The sequence below is a fragment of the Anabrus simplex genome, chromosome 5 (assembly GCF_040414725.1).
Source record: "Anabrus simplex isolate iqAnaSimp1 chromosome 5, ASM4041472v1, whole genome shotgun sequence".
NCBI lineage: Eukaryota > Metazoa > Arthropoda > Insecta > Orthoptera > Tettigoniidae > Anabrus > Anabrus simplex.
In genome coordinates this window covers 367,272,782-367,297,494 of record NC_090269.1, presented here as the reverse complement: position 1 = coordinate 367,297,494, position 24,713 = coordinate 367,272,782, and the positions used below count along the sequence as shown (strand labels likewise).

General features: G+C 41.8%; 1 long non-coding RNA gene across 2 annotated transcripts in view; it reads left to right on the top strand.

Annotated features, from left to right (window-relative positions):
- The window catches only part of LOC136874924 (uncharacterized), a 638,399-nt gene that overhangs the window by 334,608 nt on the left and 279,078 nt on the right, over positions 1–24,713 (top strand). For both annotated transcript variants that reach the window (XR_010860319.2, XR_010860318.2), the window contains exon 3: positions 17,515–17,571. This is a non-coding gene — a long non-coding RNA (uncharacterized lncRNA). The remainder of the gene's footprint in view (positions 1–17,514; positions 17,572–24,713) is intronic.

Sequence of the window (24,713 nt, the reverse complement as noted above, 5' to 3'; positions counted from 1 at the left end):
TCCCCAACTTTCATCCCTTTCGAACCACTCCTTCTTGGTGTTGCATTTGCTCTGTCAGTCAGTGTAATATCCAGTTAATCTTATTTACCTCATATAAGAAAAAAATTTCTTATAGCTAGTTAGTAGATATATACTTTAGTTATGTCCGGCTTCCTGGCTAAATAGTAAGCTTGCTGACGTTTGGCCACAGGGGTCCTGGGCTCGATTCCCAGCAGGGTCGAGAATTTTAACCGTAATTGGTTAATTCCGCTGACACTGGGGCTGGGGGTGTGTATGTTGTCTTCATCAGGGCGAAGAAAGGTGTAACGCACTACTAGCCAGTATTTGTAATTCACTTGATCATCAGCATTCTCGATCTCGCATTGGCTGAACATGACTCGAGGTGCGAAGTCAACAGGACTCAAAGCCTGCACTTTCTGTGGATGGTAGGGGCGTAGCTGCATTTCACGTAATACTCGGCACACAGCCATATTCGAAACATTCATTTCACGTGCTACTGCTTGAATGCTGATTGCAGGTGCCTCATTCACGCGAGCAAGCACTGCATCTTCTAAGTCGGGAGTCCGTGAAATTCGTCGTCCTCCTCGGTCACTGTACTGTGGTACCCATTGCCATGTTTTAGTTCATCCTTGGAACAATCGTGGAAACATGGCGTGAGCCGGATATCTCCTGCATGGATATTTGGTCCTGTACAACCGTTCGGCTTCTCTGCTGCTTCCATTTGCTTGCCCATACACGAACACATCTGCAAGTTCCGTAACCGGGTACAACTCCATTTGGATAGGGCTGATCAACGTACCACTTCACAGACTGAAGCCTACAGCACAGACATCGCACACCGATCACACAGTACGTCATCTGCATTGGAGTCGTTGTGTTATTATCCTAGTCTCTTCTGCTCGTCGGGATTGTCTCCCCTATTGTAGTGTACAGTACAGTGGGAGGTATCAGACAGACTTTTGCTTTAACTTTTGACTGCCGGCCGCAGAGGTGTAGTGTATACTGCGTTGTTCTGCTAAAACCACGTTAACGGGTTCAAACCCGACTGAGGTCTGTGGCTTTTAAGGGTGTTTATAGGTGACAACCCCATGTCGTCGGCTTCCGGCACGTTAAGCAACTACTGCGGGACGAAATTCCGACACCCTGGCGTCTTTAAAGAACGGACGGATGTTGAACACTTTGGATTATTAATAACTTCTGACTCGCACGTTTCCGGATTACGGTTGCTTATCTTAAATACAGTGACTCATTCAACACGGCGTTGAAATGTGTACTTTAAGTAAATAGGAGAGAACCAGTGAGCCTGGAACCTCAGAACGCAGTTAATGTGCTTCAACAAAATTATTCAGACACAAGTCAGTTGCCGTGCAGAGGTCGTGGATAGTATGGACGTAAACATTCAAAAAGTTAGAGTACTTTGTACAACTTAAGAGAAAATGGGCCGCAGAGGAAGAGAAAGCACAATGGAACAGCGGCAGCTAGTAATTTTTCACCATGCTAAAGATAAAAGTTGTCGTCAAATTGTTGAAATGTTACATACGAAGAAAATTACAGTCTCTGATATTATCACAAGATTCCGGGAGGAAGATAGGATTGAACATCTACCGCATACGGTACGTCCAAGAACTTTTTCTGTGAAGGAAGAGTGTTATATTATCAGAAAAACAAAAAAAGGAACCCAAGTTTAGTGCTCCAAAACTCGTTACGGAGATTACCGCAGACACCGGAAAGAAAGTGCATCCTGAAACAATACGGCGAGTGCTCAGAAGAAGTAACTTTCACGGCCGTATTGCAAGAAGGAAGCCCTTCATAAATCAAATAAATTGAAGAAGGAGGATGCCGTTTGCCAAAGAGCATGTTAGAGAGGACAATGAGTTGTGGAATGACGTTATATTTGCTGGTGAGTGTAAATTTAACATATTTCAGTCTGATGAGAGGATAGCCGTTTGGCGGCGTCCTAATACTGAGCGTCAAGAGAAAAATATGAAAGCAACTGTGAAGGATATCGGTACACACGTAATAGTGTGGGGGTGCATGTCGACGAATGGAGCTGGTGAATTGGTTTTTATTAAGGGTAAAATGGACTACATTCAATACCTTAGAATACTGACGGACAATATGAAAAAGAGTGTCGAAAATATGGGGGTTGGTAAACATTTTATGTTTTATCAAGATAACGATCCAAAGCATTTGGTCTGGAATGTAAGGATGTGGTTATTGTTTAATTGCCCAAAGGTGCTTCTTCCTCCCCCTTAATCACCAGACTTTAATGTGATTGAGAATCTTTCGGAAAAACTTGATAACGAAATAAGAAAAGCAACAATCCCATCTAGAGAACAGCTGAAGAACCGACTTCAAGAAGAGTGGCAGAAGATATCTCCCGATTATACCCGGAAATTAGTGGAGAGCATGCCAATTCGATTCAGGGAAGTAATTAAAATGAAAGGAAAGCCCACCAGACCCTGAACCATAAGGATCTTAAGTAAAAAGGCAAGTGTCCGAATAATTGTGTGCAATATTGGTTTTGGTTTTGATTTTGTTTTTTAATTATTCTATTTTCATTTACAGTGTTCATTAGAAGAATGATGGACGTTTAGTTTTTGTATTCCTTACAGAAACTTGTATCTAATTTATATCAATATTTTATTATTACTAATACGAAGGAAAATGTAATAAATCATGTCTGTCCGAATAATTATGCGAGTCATTGTACATCAATTTGCCGTCTTCCAACATCCCTGAAAGTTTGTAGCATCATCACGTATACACCCTGTAGAGGACCGTTTGGAAGTCTGCACCGGCTACCGGCCTTAGTCAAAATAACAGAAATATTTCTGGCTCTGCCGGTAAAATTCCGCTCAATAGGCAACCCTAGCCGATTGCCTAACAAACCAACCTACCTATAGACGTTACGAAGTCGACAACGGCTACCGGAGAATGTAGTATGGTTGGAATTGTCTATTAAGGAGCTTTTGTTTGATCGCAGCGCCTTGTTTGTGTGTACTTGAAGCGAGAGTCAGGTAGCGTATTGGAAGTACGACAGCCACATTTGAATACCGAAGTGTTTTCGCACTGGCTAGCGTCACTGGAGAGATAACGAGCTGGCAAGCAAGATACAAGCTACTGCTTGCACGGGATTGATTGTGAGCGGTCGATATGACTTCCATGTCCAGTGATATTATCGCTCTCTGACACATTTCTCTCATACCTGTTTGCAACAGTTCTTGTATTTAGTATCACCTGGGAGCCCAACTGTTCCCTAATAGTGATGGGACGATAACATCTATCAGAGTACATAAAGGGTAGACTGGAAAAAAAAAAATGAAAAATGTCAGCTAGCAAGAGAAATGAACCAACACAGCCAAGCGAAGAAGTAGTCCGCAATAGGAGAACGATTGATTGTTTGATTGCTTGCTTGCTTGCTTGATTGATTGATTGATTGCTTGATTGCTTGATTGATTGATTGATTGATTGATGTATTTGTTCTGGCAAAATTAAGGCCAGCCGGATGACATTCTCTTACATCTAATCAGTTTAATGCACTATTTACACCATACTGTTCACGGCTATGTATGTACATACCTACATAAAAATTATGTTCACTGAAAATATTAGAAGAACATTTATCTATAAATACAGGTTAATATTGTGTCTTATCTACTCAACAGTTTTAAACAGAGTGAGTTGGCAATGCGGTTAGAGTCGCACAGCTGTGAGCTTACATTCGGGAGATAGTGTATTCGAACCCCACTGTCAACATCCCTGAATATGGTTTTCCGTGGTTTCCCATTTTCACACATTAATTAAGGCCACGGCCGATTCCTTCCCACTCCTAGTCGTTTCCTATCCCATTGTCTTCATAAGACCTGTCGGCGACATGTAAAGAAACTTGTAAAAAATGTTGTTTATCTACAGTAGTCTGTTCTTAAATTATTTCATAGTTGGTAATTGATCAAACATCTCCCATGATAAATTATTCAAATCCCGAATTCTCCTTCCTATAAACGATTAATCGCCTCAATTTGTCGTCTAGAATTCCAGCTTTATTTTCATACAACTTGTGACAATAAAGTTCGGTGAATGAAGTCATAACGGTCGATCCGGCAACACTGGCGACACACAACGCTGCACCTGCATAGCAGCAGGTTTTGACCAGCTGCTCCCAACGTTGTTCAGTTGAGCATCGTGTGTGTGCCGTGTAAGACCTGTTTGACACAGTGCGTGTTTAGTGCATTGGTTCTGAACTGCGAACTGGAGCATGAACGACCCAAAGATCAATGTACAGTTTTGTCTTAAGCTTGGCAAAACACCAAAAGAAACGCATGCAATGCTGGTACGTGTTTATGAAGATCAAGCACTGTCCTTGAAGTGTGTGTAGCCTACGAGTGGTTCGCCTATTTTCGAGGGGTCCGGGAAAGTGTTACGACAACCCCCGTAGCGGAAGACCGGCGACCGCCGTCAGTGACGAAAACATTGAGAAGGTGAGGACATTAATCACGAACGATCGGCGACTGACTGTGCGCATGATAGCGGATGAACTGCAGACTAACCGTGAATCCGTGCGACAAATCGTTACCCAGAAGTTAGGGAAGAGGAAAACGTGTTCTCGTCTTTTGCCACATCACTTGACTGACGAACAGAAGCAGGCACGTTTAGAGGCTCCACAGGATTTTGTCGAAATGGCGGATGAGACACCAAATTTCTTGAACTGTATTGTCACTGAGGATGAAGCCTGGTGTCTCAGGTACGACCCTGAAACGAAACGGCAAAGCATGAATGACGTTCTCCGGGATCCCCTCGTCGGAAAAAGGTCAGAGCCGAAAAGTCACGCATCAAAACAATGCCTATCACTTTTTTCTATAGTCAAGGCATTATCCACATGGAATTTCTACTTGAGGGAACGACGTTGAATGTTGCACGGTACATTGAAATTTTGACCCGTTTCATGAAACGCATGTCCAGGGTACGACCCCAGTACGCACAACAAGGTTCATGGATTTTTGTCCATGACAACGCTCGCCTACACACAGCCAATATCGTCAAACATTTCATGGCAAAAGAAGGGGGTGGTGCAACTTGAACATCCCCCATACTCGGCAGATCTCAATCCTCCAGACTTCTTCCTATTCCCACGACTCAAAGTCGCTTTGAAAGGAAAGAGATTTGACCATATTCCAGGCATCCAACGAAACGTGACGAGGCTTTTGAACACCATCCCAAAGGAAGCCTTCTTTCAAAGTTTCCAGGACATGTATCGCCGATCTCAGCAGTGCATAGTTATGGGAGGGGACTATTTCAAAGGACAGTAAGGTTACTGTCGTGCATTGTTCATCTAGGTTGATAGTTCAGGACTATTTACCGAACTTTATTGTCACTGGTTGTTGTATGATCATTTCTACTTTTAAAATTTCCTCTGAAGCTCATTGGTGTACTAATGTCATTCCAAGCCATATCTCCAACAACAGATGGAAACATTCCACTTAGTTGAGCTGCTCGTCTCCTTACTTCCAAGTCTTCCCGAACAAATAGTGCTGCTCTCCTTTGAATCATTCCAATTTCTTGTATCAGGCATTTCTGTGTTTCGTACACTAGAACTATACATGAGGTCTACCAGTGACTTACACGCTCTCTCCTTTACATCCTTACTTAAACCCCTAATATGCCCATAACCATATGAAGAGATCTGTAACCTTTATTTACGATCCATTTTGTGTGATTACCACAATGAAGAACTTTCCTTATACTAAAATTTGATTACAGTGATCCCCATGAATTACTGTCAGGTGGGCTGAGTGAAGGCGCTGGCCTTCTGAGCCCATCTTGGTAAGATCGATCTTGGCTCAGTCCGGTGGTATTTGTATCTGCTCAACTACGTCAACCTCGTTTCAATAGATATACTGGCACGTAGGGGACTCCTGCGGAACAAAATTCCGTTACCTCCGAAAAACATCATTAGTAGTTAGTGGAACGTAAAACCAATAACATTAATAATAATAATAATAATAATAATAATAATAATAATAATAATGTCCGCCTCTGTGATGTAGTGGTTAGTGTGATTAGCTGCAACCCCCGGAGGTCCGTGTTCGATTGCCGTCTTTGCCACGGATTAAGAAAGATGAAAGATAATAATAATATTTGTACCGGGAGGTACATCTCTAAGCCGCACATTTAAATCTTGCGCCTAAAAGAACTCCTCTACTGGAGAAATCGTGAACTTGAAACTAGACCTACTTCAACCTTTACTCAGAAGATGTTACTACAGTAACTGGACGTAATGTTCTTATTTTGTGAAGTTTCATGTACTGTATGAAATTCTACGTGTTTTGTTTACCAGTCATCAAGATGTTTGGACCTTCTTCAACAGAGGTCACTGCTAAAAAAACTATCATGCACCCTGGTGCGAAGTGGAAGAACCTTGATTTGAAGAAGTTTTGTATTCATAATTTAGTTTTTTTTAACTAAATTATGTTCATTCATTTTTGGGTTGGCAATATTGATCTTTTCTTTTTTCGCAAGTTTTGAATTTAGCCAATCATGAATTTTTGTAATTAATTTTCTGCCTATCACAGGCTTCTTCCTCGATTCTGAGTGTCACTTTTAATGGTATGCAATAAAATTGAGAGGGTGTGGCTGGTTTATTCGTGAAAGGTCTCGAACTTTCCCCGAGGGTTTGTAAACTGCGGATTTTCTCGTCTCTGGGCCATTTCATCGTCGTCTAACTAAGTGTGTGTGTCAAACAGGAGGCGGGAGGCGCCTCTTCCATCAGGCAGCAGTTCTTCAGCAAGGTAATGGCCATGTAACATCTTACTTTTCTTAGCTCCGCAGTTTAACCTGAGGGAAAGGTCCGAAACCTTAACTATGTAACCAACTTCTCTAAATGTAAGTTCTGCCGGCTAATGTAAAAATTTCATAAAATCTCTAACTGTAACTCGGGGATAGAGAGTGATGTACCCTCTCGAGCTCCCCTTCATATTGGTTTGAGGTGACTACGTTTTGTAACTGGTTTTCTTCCTTTCCGTAATGTCTTAATTTATACGAGTCACCTCAGTAGTTTGGGAATAGCCCTTGTTTCATCGGCCTAGTGCACCTTAGGTTTTAAGAAATCATATCGAGGAGTGCAAGTACTGGCCTCCATTCAATTTGTTTTTTGGGCCATTTACTTAACCTGTTCTTTTCTGCTACGGCCCAATAGGTTGGGTACTAGATACCCCTGTTTCAAATTTTGTAAGTTGTGCCTTGATGGAAAGCAATTAAAATTTTATGATATTGCCTTGTGTAGGCTTGAGTACTGAGGGCACGTTAGCTCTTTTTCAAATGTTGTAAAAGTGCCTCTGGGAGGCCGGATTTTGTAATTGCTGGAGCAAGGGCACCATGTATTAGGGGATTTCTGCCCTTAAGTAAAGTTGTGATCTTTGTAAATTCGAGCGTGTAGCTCAGGAAATGTAAGCGAGGGACTTGAAGCCCAGGACTTGTAGAATTCACTACCTTGTATTTTACTTGACTCATTTCTAACTTGCCTATCGGACCTGTTATATTGTTATTTGTTGATTTTTGAAATTCTAAAAAAGAAAAGAAAATATAACCTTTGTTAAAGTTTTAAATTCCATTCTTGACTTTGTAGTTCGACCCGTTCACCCCTGCACCTTCTTTCACCTCTGCGTCCACGGGTAACCCCGTAACAATATTAATAATAACAATACGTTTTTCTTGGGAGAGGGAGATTTTTACCAAGAGACCAATTACTGCAACGAAATGATTGGCGCATTCTACATCAAAATATGTAGGCCCTACCCGATTAATACCTGAGCGATATTACTTGTGTTTAGGATCAGTTGTCATTAAACCATTGAACAGCTATGAATGTGTGTAGTGATTGCAAACGACTTTTCCGTTTTTTTACATATCGTACTTGAACGCAGTATCTTCCTAGAAAGTTAGCATACGGGAACTTGAAAGGCTTAGCCCAGCAGTTTACGATCTAGTAGAGCAGTGTTTTCTCATTTGCCTCCATATCTGGGGCGTTTCATTAATGTCGACGGCAGCGGAGGCTTCATTACCTTCATCAGATGCTGAGGTTATGGGATGAATGAGCGAGATGTGTATCTGGAGCGTACTAAATTATTTTACACTCGTATTAAGTTCAAGTCAGGTGTAGTTCGCAACGAGAGAACAAACACTTACCTCGGTGATCACATGACGAAGATTATAAATGAACGTTTAAAATGATTTACAAGAACACTAGCTGTTATAATTTAGATATAGCTGACTTCATATCACACGAAGCTTACAGTGATTATAAACCGCATTGTCTTTCACTTAATTCAGTATTCACTTAGCTTGTTGCTTTAAGTGCCGGGAGAGTACGTGGATATGTTCGGCTCACCTGGTACAGATTTTTCTGTTTGGCTCCCGTGAGCGACCTGCGCGTCTGGCCGTGAGATGATTATAATAATGCCCGCCTGTGGTGTAGTGGTTAGTGTGTTTAACTACCATCCCCGAGGCTCGGGGGTTCCGATTCCCGTCTGTGCCACGAAATTTGAAAAGTGGCACGAGGGCTGGAACGGGGTCCACTCAGCCTCGGGAGGTGAACTGAGTAGAGGGGGAGTTCGATTCCCTCCTCAACTATCCTCGAAATGGTTTTTTCCTGGTTTCCCACTTCTCGTCCAGGCAAATACCAGGATGGTACCTAACTTATGGCTACGGCCGTTTGCTTCGCTCTTCCTTGTCTGTCCTTTCCAATCTTCCAACCCCACCACAAGGCCCCTATTGAGCCATAGCAAGTGAGGCCGCCTGGGTGAGGTACTGGTCCTCCTTCTCAGTTGTATCCCTCCGAGCCACTTCTCGTGTTAAGTGCGGTATGCGAGTTTCAGGGGGGTATTGGGGACAGCACAAACACCCAGCCTCCTCACCATTGGAATTAACCGATGAAGGTTAAAAGCCCCGACTCGGCCGGGAATCAAATCCGAAGGCCAGTACGCAAACCATTCAGCCAACGAGTGAGACAGTGATTATAAACTGTATACCACCACCTGCCGGGCAACATTCTGATGGTGAACATTTTTTTCACCAACGGGAATCAGTCCGGCTAAACACGATGTCGGACTTAACAACCATGACCACAGGACGAGCACATAATATCAAATATTTTCTAATTGTATCAGCTTCTGTTGCAAGTTTTCTATACATTCCGATCGTTTTTCCTATTCTCGCCATACTAGGGGAGCTTGTACACTACTGAGCGGGTGGATCACGTAGTTATCAGCTTGCTTTCGGCTGATAGTGGGTTCGAATCTGAATGTCAGCAGCCCTGAACATGGTTTTCACACCAGGCCGCTTTCTTCCCACTCCTAGCCATTTCCTATCTCATCTTCTCCATAAAAACTATCTGTGTCCGTGCGACATAAAGCAAAATTGTAAGAAAGAAAAGATATACAGTAGCCTGAGACATAGCTGATTTGTGAGAGAGATGGTAGCCGAGTGATTTGTCATTGGCTTTTCATCAAAGTGATCGCAGTTGGAATCCCGGTTACTTTATGTAGTGTTTATGGGATAAAAAGTCTCGGGATTAGTTAACAAGTAATATTTCAATCTTGCTTTTGCCTTCTGTTGAAGTAGACTTTACTGGCTTTCTGGTGACAGGCCACATTTCTATCTTTCTTGTCTACCGAGCGAGTTGGCCGTGCGATGAGCGTCGCTCAGCTGAGAGCTTGCATTCGGGAGATAGTGGGTTCGAACCCCACTGTCGACAGCCCTGAAGATGGTTTTTCGTGGTTTCCAGTTTTCACACCGGGCAAATTATGGGGCTGTACCTTAATTAAGGCCGCGGCCGATTCCTTCCATCTCCTAGCCCATTACTAGCCCATCATCGACATAAAACCTATCTGTATCGGTCCGATGTAAAGCAACTTTATGTATTAAAAAACACACACACTGAAACGAAAAACGTTCCTGTATGACTTCACTCGGTTATTCCTGTTCTCTTACAACTGCGGTGGGATAGAGACTATTCCATTCTCTCAACTCTCATACCCCTTCTCCCCCACATATTGCTAATAATTTCATTGGTTGTGAAGAGGAAACCTTCCCATTCTCTCTACGAATAATACACTTTCCTTTAGCGTATTAACACGTACTTTTGATGTCACTGGAGCCACCTTCACGGATTTTGACCAGGAGTTAACATAGGATACACTTTTTGACGCCGCGTGTTTATTAATTAAGGTAAAATTTCCATCCAAGTTTCGGTCGGAATTCGAACCTCAACCATTTAGGTGCGATATCAAACGAACTTTTTCGTTGTCATTGTTCTTCCCATTCATTCATTCATTCATTCATTCATTCATTCATTCATTCATTCATTCATTCATTCATTCATTCATTCATTCATTCATTCATTCATTCTTTCTTTCTTTCTTTCTTTCTTTCTTTCTTTCTCTTTCTTTCTTTCTTTGATGTCTTTATTTGCGGTGAAGTTAGGGCTCTTGGCCCTCTCTTACACTTAGTAACGAGATTTATGTGTAGTTTCTATTCCTCGTGTAGCACTTTTCAATTACATGGCGCATACTGAAAATCCGATCCTGACAGCCCCTCTGTGATCTGAAACCACACTGGTTTTCATTCAGTTTATTATCGACCACTGATCGCACCCTCCCTTCCAAAATGAAAGTAAATGAAATGTCGTATGGCTTTTAGTGCCGGGATATCCTAGGACGGGTTCGGCTCGCTAGGTGCATGTCTTTCTATTTGACTCCCGTAGGCGACCTGCGTGTCGTGATGAGGATGAAATGATGATGAAGACAACACATACACCCAGTCCCCGTGCCGTAGGAATTAACCAATTAAGGTTAAAATCCCCAACCCGGCCGGGAATCGAACCCGGGACGCTCTGAACCAAAGGCCAGTACGCTGACCGTTCAGCCAACGAGTCGGACAAAATTAAAGTGAACACCTTACGTCATATACCGATCAACGAAACACATTCCTGTTCCCTTGCTTATAGTAGGTGCAATTACTGCTTTCGTTCAATCAGAAGGGACCTTATACACCAAATTCCGGGACGCGCGTGAGATAGGATACGCAATTCACTACTGGCATTTGAAGAAGTGGGTAAAAAAAGCCACATTCTCAGTTTTAAATCCAGCAAGGGTTTCCTGTAGAGATTCAAAGCCACTATAAAATAACATCACGCAAGATCTCAAGGTAGCCTACATGCAGCTCGCTTTCATTGGGGGTGTGCCCGGAAAGGGCTGTATCACCTCTAGAGGGGAGAAAGGTTTACTTTAGTGTGGCTGCGTGGGTAACTGATATAGTTCATGCAATTTCCTCGTTAACGACCGGCACGCTCTTGAAGCCTAGCTCGCCGGCTGTGTTTACATTACATGTCCGCGGAGTGCCAGGATTTACCCATCTCGATTCCCAGCATTGTCAGCTCTCCATTTAACTATATAGCCTCTTAAGAGCGAGCAGCGAGACTGGACAGAACTGCGTGCAGGTGTGCAACACTGGAGACACTGATAAGCGAGTCGGCTCCAGGACCGGCACGCTTTTGAAGTACTGCACGTGGACTGTCATTGACAAAGCAAGCATGCTATTGGTCAAGAGCCATCTGATATTGGTCACAACAGAGCCGACTGTAGATAGTCATAAATCTGGTTCTTTTGGGTGGTGGGGAAGGTGAGGGGTGGGTTGGTGGTACTGCTTAACGTTTGAGTCGCCGATCGTTAACAAGGGAATTGAGAGAGCTATAGGCAGGCTGGAGTTTGATACAAGGGGCTCCAGGTTAGATTATCGACTAGTTGGGGGATTTTAATCTTGATGGGTTAATATCAGTTGCTTGAGGACAGGGTTTTGGTGCCGTCTCCAACATCAGATTTCATCCGAGGTCAGGCCTTATCCTCATAGACCCGCAGATCAGCCATGGGCGTTAATTCGACAAACCTGCACCAGGCCTCTCCAGAGGAAAAGGGGGAATGACAAGGGTTCAGCAGAGGAAGATTCCAGCTATGTCGTAATTGTCGGGCACGACCATGAGAATGTGCTAAAACATAATGTGCCATACTGCTGCCTTTCTCATTGGGGGTCGTGAATAGTTGAGTAGATTAGCTGCTGGCTTTTCACCCAGAAGGCTGAGGTTCGAATCGGATTCAATCACGGGTGGATAATTACATCTTAAAAATCACGTGGCGACAGGAATAGCATCCGGTCTTGAACCAAAATTAGCCTGTGTGGCTCCATTGACCCCAAAAATAAGTGAGATAAGCCGAGGAAAGTTACAGCTGCCCGTTGTAATAATTATTTAGGCCGTTGTCTCCTTCTGTAGTATACACCATTCACCCGACATAAAGAATGCAGACAGTGCAGTATACGTTAAGCGCAGTTACAGTGACCTAGAACACCAGTGTGAATCAGCAGACTAAATGTCTGTCACTCGACATCACCTGACAGCTGCCATGCAAGGAACACGCTCCTACGGTACAGCCTGCACAAATAATTCATTTCAGACTCACTATTTTATCGTCAGTGCATACCTATACTAAACCCTAAGACGCAACAGCCCTCATAGTTATTAATCAACCAACGGACCGCTGGTCAGCCCAAAGGCCTAGAGATACGTGGTGGCTCGTAGTCGGCGTTTCTAGACTTGGGCCGCTATCTCGCCGTCAATTGTAATCACGTAGGCCGAGTCGACGTCGAACCAACATTGAGATTTTTCTTCTTCTTCTCCTTCTTTTGTTACGGCCTCTGTAGGACCACGGGCAGCTTTGTGATTGTATTTCCTTCTTCTCCTCCCAGTACCTCTTCATCCTCTCTCTTCTCTCTCGTTCTTCAGGTGGTGTTTCCAGTCAGAACTCAGATCCAGTTAAAAATTCTTGTTCTGACCACGAATCGAACCCGGGACATTTGAATAAGAGGCAGGGACGCTACCCCTAGACCACTGGGCCAGACTGTGCCTACACCAGGCACAATAAATTTATGACGCACATTTTTGAAGTGGATACCACCTACTTTCCAAGTTTAGCTGGAAGTGTACTAGACGAAACACCTTTCTTCGTCCTGAGGAAAGAGACAACTTGTCCCACAATGTTATGTATGGACATTTCTCCTCAATTGCATTTCAGATACCGGTTGTAAGGGCTTGAATATATTTTATCTAGACATCCAGGATATTTTCATTTTATTTATGTAATTTAGGAAATATATAACTGTATAAATCAAGCTCTAATCCACCGTTTCCCTCCTAACTTCAGTTACTAAGATGTTACCCTGGCATTTTATTTACTCTGACATGTGAAGAGTACAAACTGTAACATCGATCTACACCAGAGGTGCTCAGCTGAGCGCCCATTGAAGCTAGTCCAGTGTGGCTGGGCTGGCGCGACGTAAATGAGGGCAGCTTACGTAGCAAGCACACGTCACAGTGAAGCGAGAGAGCGAATACACTTCACAGGGAACGGAGCAGTGACGTTCCATTGTGATAACGCTCTCCTCCACTACTCAGCGAAATGCTGATTGGGGTACAGAATTTTTTTTAAGCCAGGCTGAGTGGCTCAGATGGTGAGGCGCTGGCCTTCCGGACCCAACTTGGCAGGTTCGATCCTGGCTCATTCCGGTGATATTCGAAGGTGCTCAAATACATTGACCTCGTGTCGGTAGATTTACTGGCACGTATAATCGCAAGAAAACGGACCTTTTCAGGATATTCCGTTTTGATTTATACTGTGCTCCATATAAACAATCAATTTATTTTCTTACATTTGTATATTCAAATAAAACTGGCACTTTATCGTTTGTGTGTTACAATGCACAAATGTAAAGGTCTTAAGTGTACACGCTACGACTTGCAATTCCATGGGTAGGAATTACAGTATTACAGAAACATTCCTGTTATTCATTCAAAAAAATAATATATTTACATAATTCAACACGTTTACTGCTTGATTTTGCACAGTGTTGTAGTATTGCATGACTTTCCCTGTTCACTGAATTTCTGAAAATAGAGTTCAAGACTTAGCAGGTGTCCGATGGTAACAGCTAGCCTCTAAATGGCGCGCGAGTTTCGTAACGAGTGAGGATGTTTGTGTTTACTACTCAAGATTAAAGTACAACAGTGTCAATGTGTCTACCAATTAGATGTACAGTATGCCTTCAGATGAATGACCTGACTGATGTTATTCTCGGTTAGCATGATTGGATGAGTTTATCAGATAATTTAAACCCAAGCAACAAAAAGCACGCTTAATCACCTTAACTCATTATAATAGAAATGTTTCCAAAGCACCTCTTAAAATTGTCTTCCACTGTCGCCAGCCCTGAAAATGGTTGTCCGTGGTTTCCCCATTTTCACACCAGGCAAATGCTGGGGCTGTACCTTAATTAAGGCCACGGCTGCTTCATTCCCACTCCTAGCCCTTCCCTATCCCGTCGTCGCCATAAGACCTATCTGTGTCGGTGCGACGTAAAGCAACTAGCAAAAAAAAAGTCTTCTTTCTTTCTCAATCCGTTTACTCTTCAGAGTTGGCTTTTCCCTCGTACTCAGCGAGGGATCCCACCTGTACCGCCTCATGGGCAGTGTCCTAGGGGTCTTGTGGGGGATGGGAAGATTGGAAGGGGCAGACAAGGAAGAGGAAATGAATCAGCCGTGGCCTCAAGTTAGGTACCATCCCGCCATTTGCATCGAGGAGAAGTGGGAAACCACAGAAAACAACTTGGAGGTGAGAATCCAACCCCCTCCACTTGGTTGACCTCTCGAGGTTGAGTGGACCCCGTTCCAGCCCTCGTACCACTTTTCAAGTTTCGTGGCAGAGCCCGGAATCAAACCCCGGCCTCCAGGGGTGGCAGCTAAACACACTAACCACTATACCACAGAAGTGGCCTCTCAAAATTTAATAGTGATAGTTGTAATTCATTACGTAGGCTACATTATGGTAATATTTGTGGTTGTAGGCCTATCTCTTTATTCTATCCGGGCCGGGCTGTGTGGCTCAGACGGTTGAGGCACTGGCCTTCTGACCCCAATTTGGCAGGTTCGATCCTGGCTTAGTCCGCTGGTATTTGAAGGTGCTCAGATACGCCAGCCTCGTGTCGATAGATTTACTGGCACGTAAAAGAACTCGTGAGGGACAAAATTCCGGCACCTCGGCGTCTCCGAAAACCGTAAAAGTTGTTAGTGGGACGTAAAGCAAATAGCATTATTATTATTATTATTATTATTATTATTATTATTATTATTATTATTATTATTATTATTCTATCCGGTCAAAATACATAAACGGCAATCAACTTATATCTTACAACTTGATTTTTGCCCTCTTTCTTTCAATGTTTTCTGCCTCGATTTCAAACTCGGTACCGCCGCAGTAAAGGAAATGGCGTATAGCTTTTAGTGCCGGGAGTGTCCGAGGACATGTTCGGCTCGCCAGGTGCAGGTCTTTTGATTTGACGTCCGTAGGCGACCTGAGCGTCGTGATGAGGATGAAATGATGATGAAGACGACACATACACCCAGTCCCCGTGCCAGGGAAATTAACCAATTGTGGTTAAAATTCCCGACCCTGCCGGGAAATCGAACCCGGCACCCCTGTGACCAAAGGCCAGCACGCTAACCATTTAGCCATGGAGCCGGACAGCGCCGCAGTGATTGAGTGAGGGTGACTGTGATAAATTCGCCCAACCTTCACGGCCTGTGACGAAACCCAAACGTCACTGTGGTTGAACAGCAAAGGCTCATCGCCTGCCTGCCCGCCCGCGGGACGAAATACTCAGCGTGAGCACCTCTGTTGTACACTGATGAGCAGTTGAATTAAGGACAGCTGCGTTGTAGCGAGATTGCTCTACGGTGTGCTAGGTAAATGTAACAGTACGGGGACTGTTCACTCAGTTACCATGAATGAAGAAAACGAGGAAATCCACGACCAAATACGTCATGATTGGGTGTGTCCACGCGAAAATATGAGAGCTAATCTCATATTAATTATACAGTACGACCAAAAAGAAGACATATTCAAAATGCAAATATAATTCAGGAAAGACCGAACATCTCAGGAGGAAAAGTGTTCAAAAAATAAAGAGAAATCTCGTAAACACAGTAACTTGACAACATCCTTTTGGGACACAACAGCCTAATTAAACCGAGGCTAATCCCAAACTAAGCTGCGAACGGAGGAAAGGAAAACTACGCTCCATTCATTTGTCTTTATAAACTTCTTCTGTGTTGTTAGTGACATGGCTTTAGATGTCGGTAGGCTTTTCTTTTGGTTAAATGCTTCTTTCGCTTGTGCTGCTCTGGTTAGAATTTTCTTCTGACATCTGATATTATCAGACTGCCTACATAGGCAAACGATTTTACATGTTACACCTCGTCATCTTTTAACCAGATCTCAGCTTTCTCGTGTCTATCACGATTGCATTTCATAAATTTCGTTTCCTATTCATTTTTTGTATTACAGATTTCGTTTAACTTATATTTCATAATTTCTAAGCCTTCTTGTAAACAATGTTTCTCCTCTGTAATACAAGCTGTGTCACCAGCAAATCTTAACGTGGTAAATTGTACTCTATCTACCTTGATGCCATGCCTGGTAGGTGTAGCAAATTCCTTCATAGTCTCTTCAGTTTCCTTTCCTTATCGCATGGCTTTTAGTGCCGAGGTCATATTCGCCTCTCCTGGTGCATATCTTTCTATTTGACTCCAATGGGCGACCTGCACGTCTGGCTGTGAGATGATGACAATAATGAGGTAGGAAAGCGGTGAAATCTGACATCAGCACATAACCTACTCCTACTGAATAGGACCAAAGGGTTTGCTTAGAGCTTAACGTCTCCATTGGACGGACGAATCAGCATCCAACAGCGTCATATGTCCTCACTCCACGTGAATACTGAGGGGAGGTTTGCAAATGAATCCCTGTGTTTGGCACGCAGTCTAGTGATAAGAGTATACCGGCCTCTGGGGGCAAAGGCGGGCGAGTGTAGATCTAACCATTCTACCCCGTCAAGTGCCGAGGTTACGGGTACTTGAAGCCTTTACCTTCCACCCCTCGAAGGACCTTCATGGCCTGTACGGAGATGACTTTGCTTTTATTATTGAAATTCTCCCACCTTGCCGGCCAACGTTCTGATGGTATTTTTTTTTTCATCAACGGGACTCTAACCGGTTAACCATATACTGTAGGCTTGACTCCTTAACGGTCAGTGGCGCCAGGCGAACAAGGCTGTTAAATATACAGATTGAACAAGAGGGGGTTAGAGTCCACACTTTCCCTCAGTTCTTATGAGAACTTCGACTAGACTTTGATTTTTCCAATAGCAGCAATTTTTGGATTTCTTATAATTTTGAACTTAATTTTTCTACTTATCATTACCAAAAGATTTCTCAGCAGAGAAGTTTGCAGAATTTTGGTGTACTTTCCTCAACAATCTTTGTCTGATTTTCGTTTAATATCTTTACAAATATGCTAATTTCAACTGACAGAACTCAATCAACTAATGTGCATTTCTTTGTCTGTTTTTCAGATGTTGCTGAATAATATTTATATGTAAGGGGATGACACACAACTTACAGCGTTCTTGGTGAGTAAAATCCTTATTAGAACCTTGAAGAGGAATCAAATAGACTGAATTTTATTTTCACCATTAGAATGCTTCGAAAGTAGTTGTATAAATGAATTACACGTTGAAAATAATGTAACTGCTGAGTCAGGCAGTATTGTGATATTTCACCCTTATTCTGGAAATTATATTGGTAGTTGACTAGAAATCTTGTTTCTTCTGCCTCTGACGGTAGGCTATCAACATAAATTGCAGTCTGATATTCTGGAATTTATAAAAGAATTGTAACGAACATAACTGTAACTATCACTTTTTTATAATGTTATCTGAAGGAAGAACGAATTTTTGAACGAAATCTTTACCAGAGAAATCCTACTCAGTGAAATCGAAAGTGAAAGGAAAAATTCACATTTTCTATCTGCGAAGAAGTATCTAATGGTTCCACGAAAGGAGGTGGCGATACTCCGATAAGAAAGTCGAAACTGTGGCGGAAGAATAGTTATCGAAAATTGGACGGTATATTTTGTCGTCCGAGGTCTACAGAAATTTGATTCTCCAGGGAAAATTTGACAATATGCTTGCGCGAGAATAAAACATTTCCCACAAACGTTACATACGCTGCATCTCTCATGTGAGTGAAAGTGAGTAACTGACTGACGTACATGCAGGATGGTCGGAAACAACGTGAACCGGGTATATGAGTGTTAGAGGGTTGGTCATACTGAAACTACTTTTTTGATGATAATCATAAATAAATAAAATCATGAATAAAAATATATAAATAAAATTACTCAAAAACTTAATAAAATTAATAAGCATAATTAACCGAAATGTCCGTAGTATGGGCGCCAGAGTTCACCAGAATGGATCCCTCGAATTTAGATAAGAGCATGATAAACTTTATATCCCAGGGCGTGTACATAATGCTGCGTACTGGTACATCTGCTGCAGGCCTTACCTAACCTCCTGAAAACGACTAATTAGGTAGGAACTGCACCTAGGTTCATCAATAACACTGATTCTAAAATAGCTAACTATATTCTTAACGAATTCCGTGCATGAGCACCTTATCAACATACAACATTATACATATAATACACACATAAAATATTGCTGGAAGACTCCATATTTACAACAACAACAACAACAACAACAACAACAATAATGAAAATCGTGGGAAAACGAAAGCGAGAACTAAGCTACCATTTGTAGATGGTCCGATGAACAATGTACATGTATGAAGATAAATACCCTTCACTGTCTCTATATCAATTCGATTTACCGATTCTCATAATCGGCAGTTATCACATCACACAGATACTGTACCTTGTACAACTGTGTTCACATATTTTAACACTTGTTGTAAAGATATATACACACGTCTGTCGATCCTCAACATATAAATTTATGGAAAGTCTGAGATAGCTTTCACCAACATATAATGCTAGGCCGCCACAAGTGCTACAATACTTAATGCGCAAGCACTCTCCACAATCAGTCACTTTCCACAAACATAACAAGACTACGCTCCACGAACGTTTGAAGTCCAGTCCATTGCAGCCGTGTCACTCCAGTACCGTGTATCAGCACCACTTCCTTCCCGTACAGTGCCTCAGTTGTAGTTCTCTTATACAATGTCACTGGTTGTAGTTATCTTCCTTCTCGTTCCTTTACAATCACCTCTTACAATCTCCCTTACAATCTCCCTTTACAATGTTCTAATCTCCAGGTTGCCGCCGTATCATCAACCTTTATAGACATCAACATCCCCCTCCTCTCAGATGAGACGTCTGGATTGGTGCTTGCCCACCAATCATGAGTGAACCTCTTGTCAAGACCAAGCCCTGAACTACTTCTTCCTCCCAAGACAATAACAAACTCTGGGGTATATTCCATGAATCACCAAACTTTCCTAATACAACAACAAGCTCATCTCATCAGGCTGGGATATATACATGACTCATGAATTTCCCGACACAAGTACTTCACAACAAACTCTGGGGCAGCCATATGACTCATTCAAATTACCAGAGTTATTAAAGCAATGTTTTCCCACTCGTGCAAAACAAATTACTCATACCTACATATGTGGATATCTTCCAGCTTACCAATATAAATGGCAAAATATACAAATAAAATACCGATAATAATAATAATAATAATAATAATAATAATAATAATAATAAATCGAATACAGACAATAATATCTCTAACTTCTACATATAATTCGGGGGTGTGATATATGTACTATCACAATACTGATAAGTAATTTGAAAACATTCTATATCTCCGTCGCCGTAAGACCTATCTGTGTCGGTGCGACGTAAAGCAAAAAAATAATCTATATCTCGCCTAAGACCGGCACCAATCGAAGAAAAACTTCGCCATGAGAGGGATTTGAACACGGACCTCCGAGTTGACGACTTCAGACACAAATTTTTGTCACGAATTAAACACTGACTCTTTTATAGCACTAATTTAATTGGGGATGACTCAATTAGTACACACAAACGATTATACTCGAAAATTATACAGCAATTAACCAATAACTAGGTATTTACAAAATACTTTTGCCTCACAGCGGGTCTTCGGCTGACAGTCTTGACCTGGAACGGACGATCTTTCCGTAATCTTGACTGACAGGATTCAACTTTCACTTCGATTCGCACGCACTACATCCACTTTACACAGTATTGTCATGCAGTTGGGCTCGAACACACGATTGCTGGCTATAACTCGCACCTAACTGCTCGTGCCTGCTCCACACATTGAACTTTCAGCTCACGCCTCGTAACTGACTTACTCAACACTCCGCGCAGGACAACAGAACACACACTCTTCTAGGTGAGCCTGCTTTTGTACATCTGGTGATGAAGTTCTAGTTTCTAATATATTCCGTGTACTGCCAGATTACGATTGTTCTAGCTTCATCTTCCAGAAAGTTCACGGAGACACCAGACGAAACGGTCAACAGAAGCCAAGACAGCCACATGCCTGCAGAACTTTAACCCCCCCCCCCCTGCGGTTGGCGTGGTAAAATAACACCCACGGTGTACCCTAAAATGGGTGCGAGCGTGAGTTGGCAACCACGGGGCCCTGAGTTTAGTCCCATGTTTCCACATGTTCCCGAGGCCTAGGGAGTCCTTCATTTTCACGCTCTTCGTGGCCTTTGTCTTTCTTTGGCTGATACCTTCATTTTTCGAAGTTTCGGACCCCTCCCATTTTTCTCCCTCTTATTACCTGCGGCCAGTAGCTTCCCAACCTGACTTACTCATCCCTCCCCAGGGAATATCAAGTGGTCTGACAGTCGCATTACCACGTAACAATATTTAGGCTAGGATTGTGTTTGGTTCTTTGACTTCTTGAAATCAGTTAGTTCTAAGCAATTTCCTGGAGTGAATGTTGTTAAGTTGAGAAGAATCCGTTCGAGAATAGTTACTGGTAGTATCTGGATTCGAATCGCAAATATTCAAACTGTGTAGCTTCGTAGACTCGCTTAAATATTCTACTACGGTTAACCGACTGTATTTGTCAGTAGTATTCTGATGTCTTTTACTCCACATATTGCTGAACAATCTAATGGTATACGTATTATGACTTGCAACCTACTTCACGATCGTAGAACGAATTGAACTTATGACCTTTCTCTCCATTAATGGCTCGAAACCCATTAAGGTATTGAAGCACAATAATGCATGTTTAATTGCTGCATGCCAGCGCTGCATTATTTTGGGGTCAATAGCCTTGGTGATGTAATAACACATCGCATAAGGCGATCTCTAATGAGTTGTGAATGCATATTTGAGACATTTTGGTCTCATGGTAGTCATAACAGGATGTTATCAATTACCGACGATAACATTTACTTGCATCTTTTAGCTCCCCGCTGTGTATGAAATTAAACATTAATGCCTTAAACCATGGTCATTAAGATTTGTCATCGCCCAGAACAAAAAATTCTGACTGAAATGGAAGTCGTCGTGATTCTTGGTGTCATTTTCTGACTGTTAGCTTACTTTCTCCTTTCGTCTAGGAACTGTCGTGTGAGGAACAGTATAATAATAATAATAATAATAATAATAATAATAATAATAATAATAATAATAATAATAATAATAATAATAATAATAATAATAACAACAAAGCCTCCGCGGCTCAGACGGGAACTTATCGGCCTCTCACCTCTGCGTTCTGTGGTTCAAATCCCGGTCACTCCGTGTAAGATTTGTGCTGGACAAAGCGGAGGTGGGACATGTTTTTCTCCGGGTACTCCGGTTTTCCCTGTCATCTTTCGTTCCAGCAACACTCTCCAATATAATTTCATTTCATCTGTCAGTCATTAATCATTGCCCTAGAGGAGTGCGACAGACTTCGGCAGCCGGCACAATTCCTATCCTCGCCGCTAGATGGGGGTTTCATTCATTCCATTCCTGACCCGGTCAAATGACTGGAAACAGGCCGTGGGTTTTCACTACTAATAATAATAATCATCATTTTGCGATAGTTTTAGAAAACCTAGAGGAAGCAAGCAGCTATACAGATCAGCCTCCTAGAAAAGATCGCTAGTAAGACGCTACTTAGGATCTCGAAAGAGAAGAAGTTCATTATGAATGACAAACATGGACCACAATTCATTGAAACAGATTTTGGACCGATTTAGAGTGTTAAAAGTTCAAATACCTCGGTGAAATCATACAAGTAAACGGACTAGAGAAAGCTGCTATAGACGATCGTATCTCAAAAATGAAGAGAACTTATAGACTAACTAAAAACATCTGCAACAACAAATGCATCTCATGGAATTCCAAAATAAGGCATTACAACACTGTGGCAAAAACAGAATACCTGTATGCCAGCGAATGCCTCTCGATGAATTACATGTTGGATAAGCTGGAGATCCTAGAAAGAAGAATACTACGCCCAATCCAGACTGAAGCCGGCTGGAAACTTCGGAACAACATTGAAGTCTACAAAACTGTGTAGAAAGTTATCATTTGTGGGACATTTGTACAGAATGGACAAAACCAGACTAACCAGAAAGTTATTCGACTACCTGTGGAACAAGAGAACGACGGCATGGATTGAGGAAGTTCGTGAAGATCCAGGAAGTTCAGTGTTAGACAGGAAAACATTTCGGACCATGATTCAAAATTTGGAAGGGTTTCAAGTCGAAAGAACTGGAAGAGCCTGGACGGATAAACGGAAACAGCATAGTGCCCATATAGAGTACTGGAGGAGGAGGAAACTTCAGACAAAGAAATAATGAAATTGTAGTGATCCTAAGTGGTCAATTCGCAAATAAAATTTTAAAAAAATAATCCTGACGAGACGATACCATTTAATAGACCAGACTTCGTGCTACTTGATAAGATCAAGGAATACTGCTACATCATGTCCTAGTTCCCACAACATGTACGTAACACACAAAGGCACATTTTTCACACTCCTAGCAATTTCCTATTCAATCGTCGCCATAAGATCTATCTGTGTCGGTAGGACGTATAGCAACTCGTAAACATTATGCGCGAAGGATAAGAATAAGAAGAATAAGAAGAGTAGACTAAATACACTGGAGGCCGTATTTTCATGTCACATTAATAATAATAATTAATAATAATAATAATAATAATAATAATAATAATAATAATAATAATAATAATAATAATCTTAATAATATTAAAAATGAATTAATAATAATGTAAAATTTTAGAGGATACATTTTTCTAAACACTGGGCTAGGCTATGTAGCATACATGTGGCTATGTAGCTATGTAGGCTATGTAGCGACATGTGGCCACTGACCACGCTTTCCTGAACTTCATTTTTTTAATATGAAATTCCTTCAGATGCAAGCAGCTGCTGTTAAACTCAAAGTAAAAAAAAAATGTGATTAAAAACATTTGAAGCCCCTCACAGAATTAAAACAACAACAACAACGACGAAAACGCGTTGTGCACCTAAATAATCTCCAAACGAGCCGGAGACTAAGAAACATCTACCTTTCATGGAGCTGTCTGGGCTGCTCACCCACGCAACACTTTGTCGTCTTCCTTTTACTGTAGGAAGCGTTCTTCGAACAATTAATTTTCAGATGAAAGATAAAAAGTTTGGATGAAAACAAAAGAGTGAAATAGTTTCCGTTAATAAATCGTGTTGATGAATTTCTTCGCTCAGAACAAGACTTATCAATTAGCGAGACCTTTCTTTGTAATGCACCGTATTGAATCTTCTTTGATGTTCACTTATAATGGAGCAGTATAACTTCGACCTGTCACTAGCTCTTCGTCACGTGGTGGGTAAAGGCATACGTTGGCGTCATCAGCCACGAATTCCAAATGTGTCGTATATTTAGGATGGTTATTAATTGCTTTGAATGACCTCAAGTGGGGACATCTTTGAACAAAATTGATGCAGGATACTCGGTTGTTATATTTGAGAAGTATCATTCATTATAAATAGGACCCGGATATCAAAGGGCGAAATTTGTGCATAAAAACGTAGTAAATATCAGTGAAATATGTAATTAAATATGTAATATTCATAAAATATGTATTAGTATTAATGCATGACATTCAAAATATGTTCGTGTATTTCTTTTATTATGACTTTCTTTCTTTCTTTCTTTCTTTCTTTCTTTTTTCTTAATTTTTTAATGTGGTTACCCTCCAGGGTTGTTTTTTCCCTCGGACTCAGCGGGGGTTCCCACCTCTCCCGCCTCAAAGGCAGTGTTCTGGAGCGTGAGACTTTGGGTCGTGGAGTACAACTTCAATTCTTCCATATCATTGTCAAGGGTCATCTAACCTCAAACAAAAATAAGGGCATACCTGAGTGAATAAACTTCATTATTTACAAATTATCAGTAAAATTAACCGCACTGCCATACAGTTTGCATTCGCCAAGAATGTAACTTCGCGGATATCCGCGTCCGTGCAGGGCTCTAACCACAAGACATATTTATATCAAAAATTACAGTATGATTATACATTTGTTGAAATCTGGGAATGGCTAAAAATGTACAGTATAACAAAGGTGATCTAAATCAGGATATCACATATCGGTGGAAAAATTCCTAAGAATTGCGTATATTGCTCAAATATTGAAGTATGTTGCCGCTATTAGTGTTCACCACTGTTCATACGTTTACTGCAAATCGGAGTAAATCG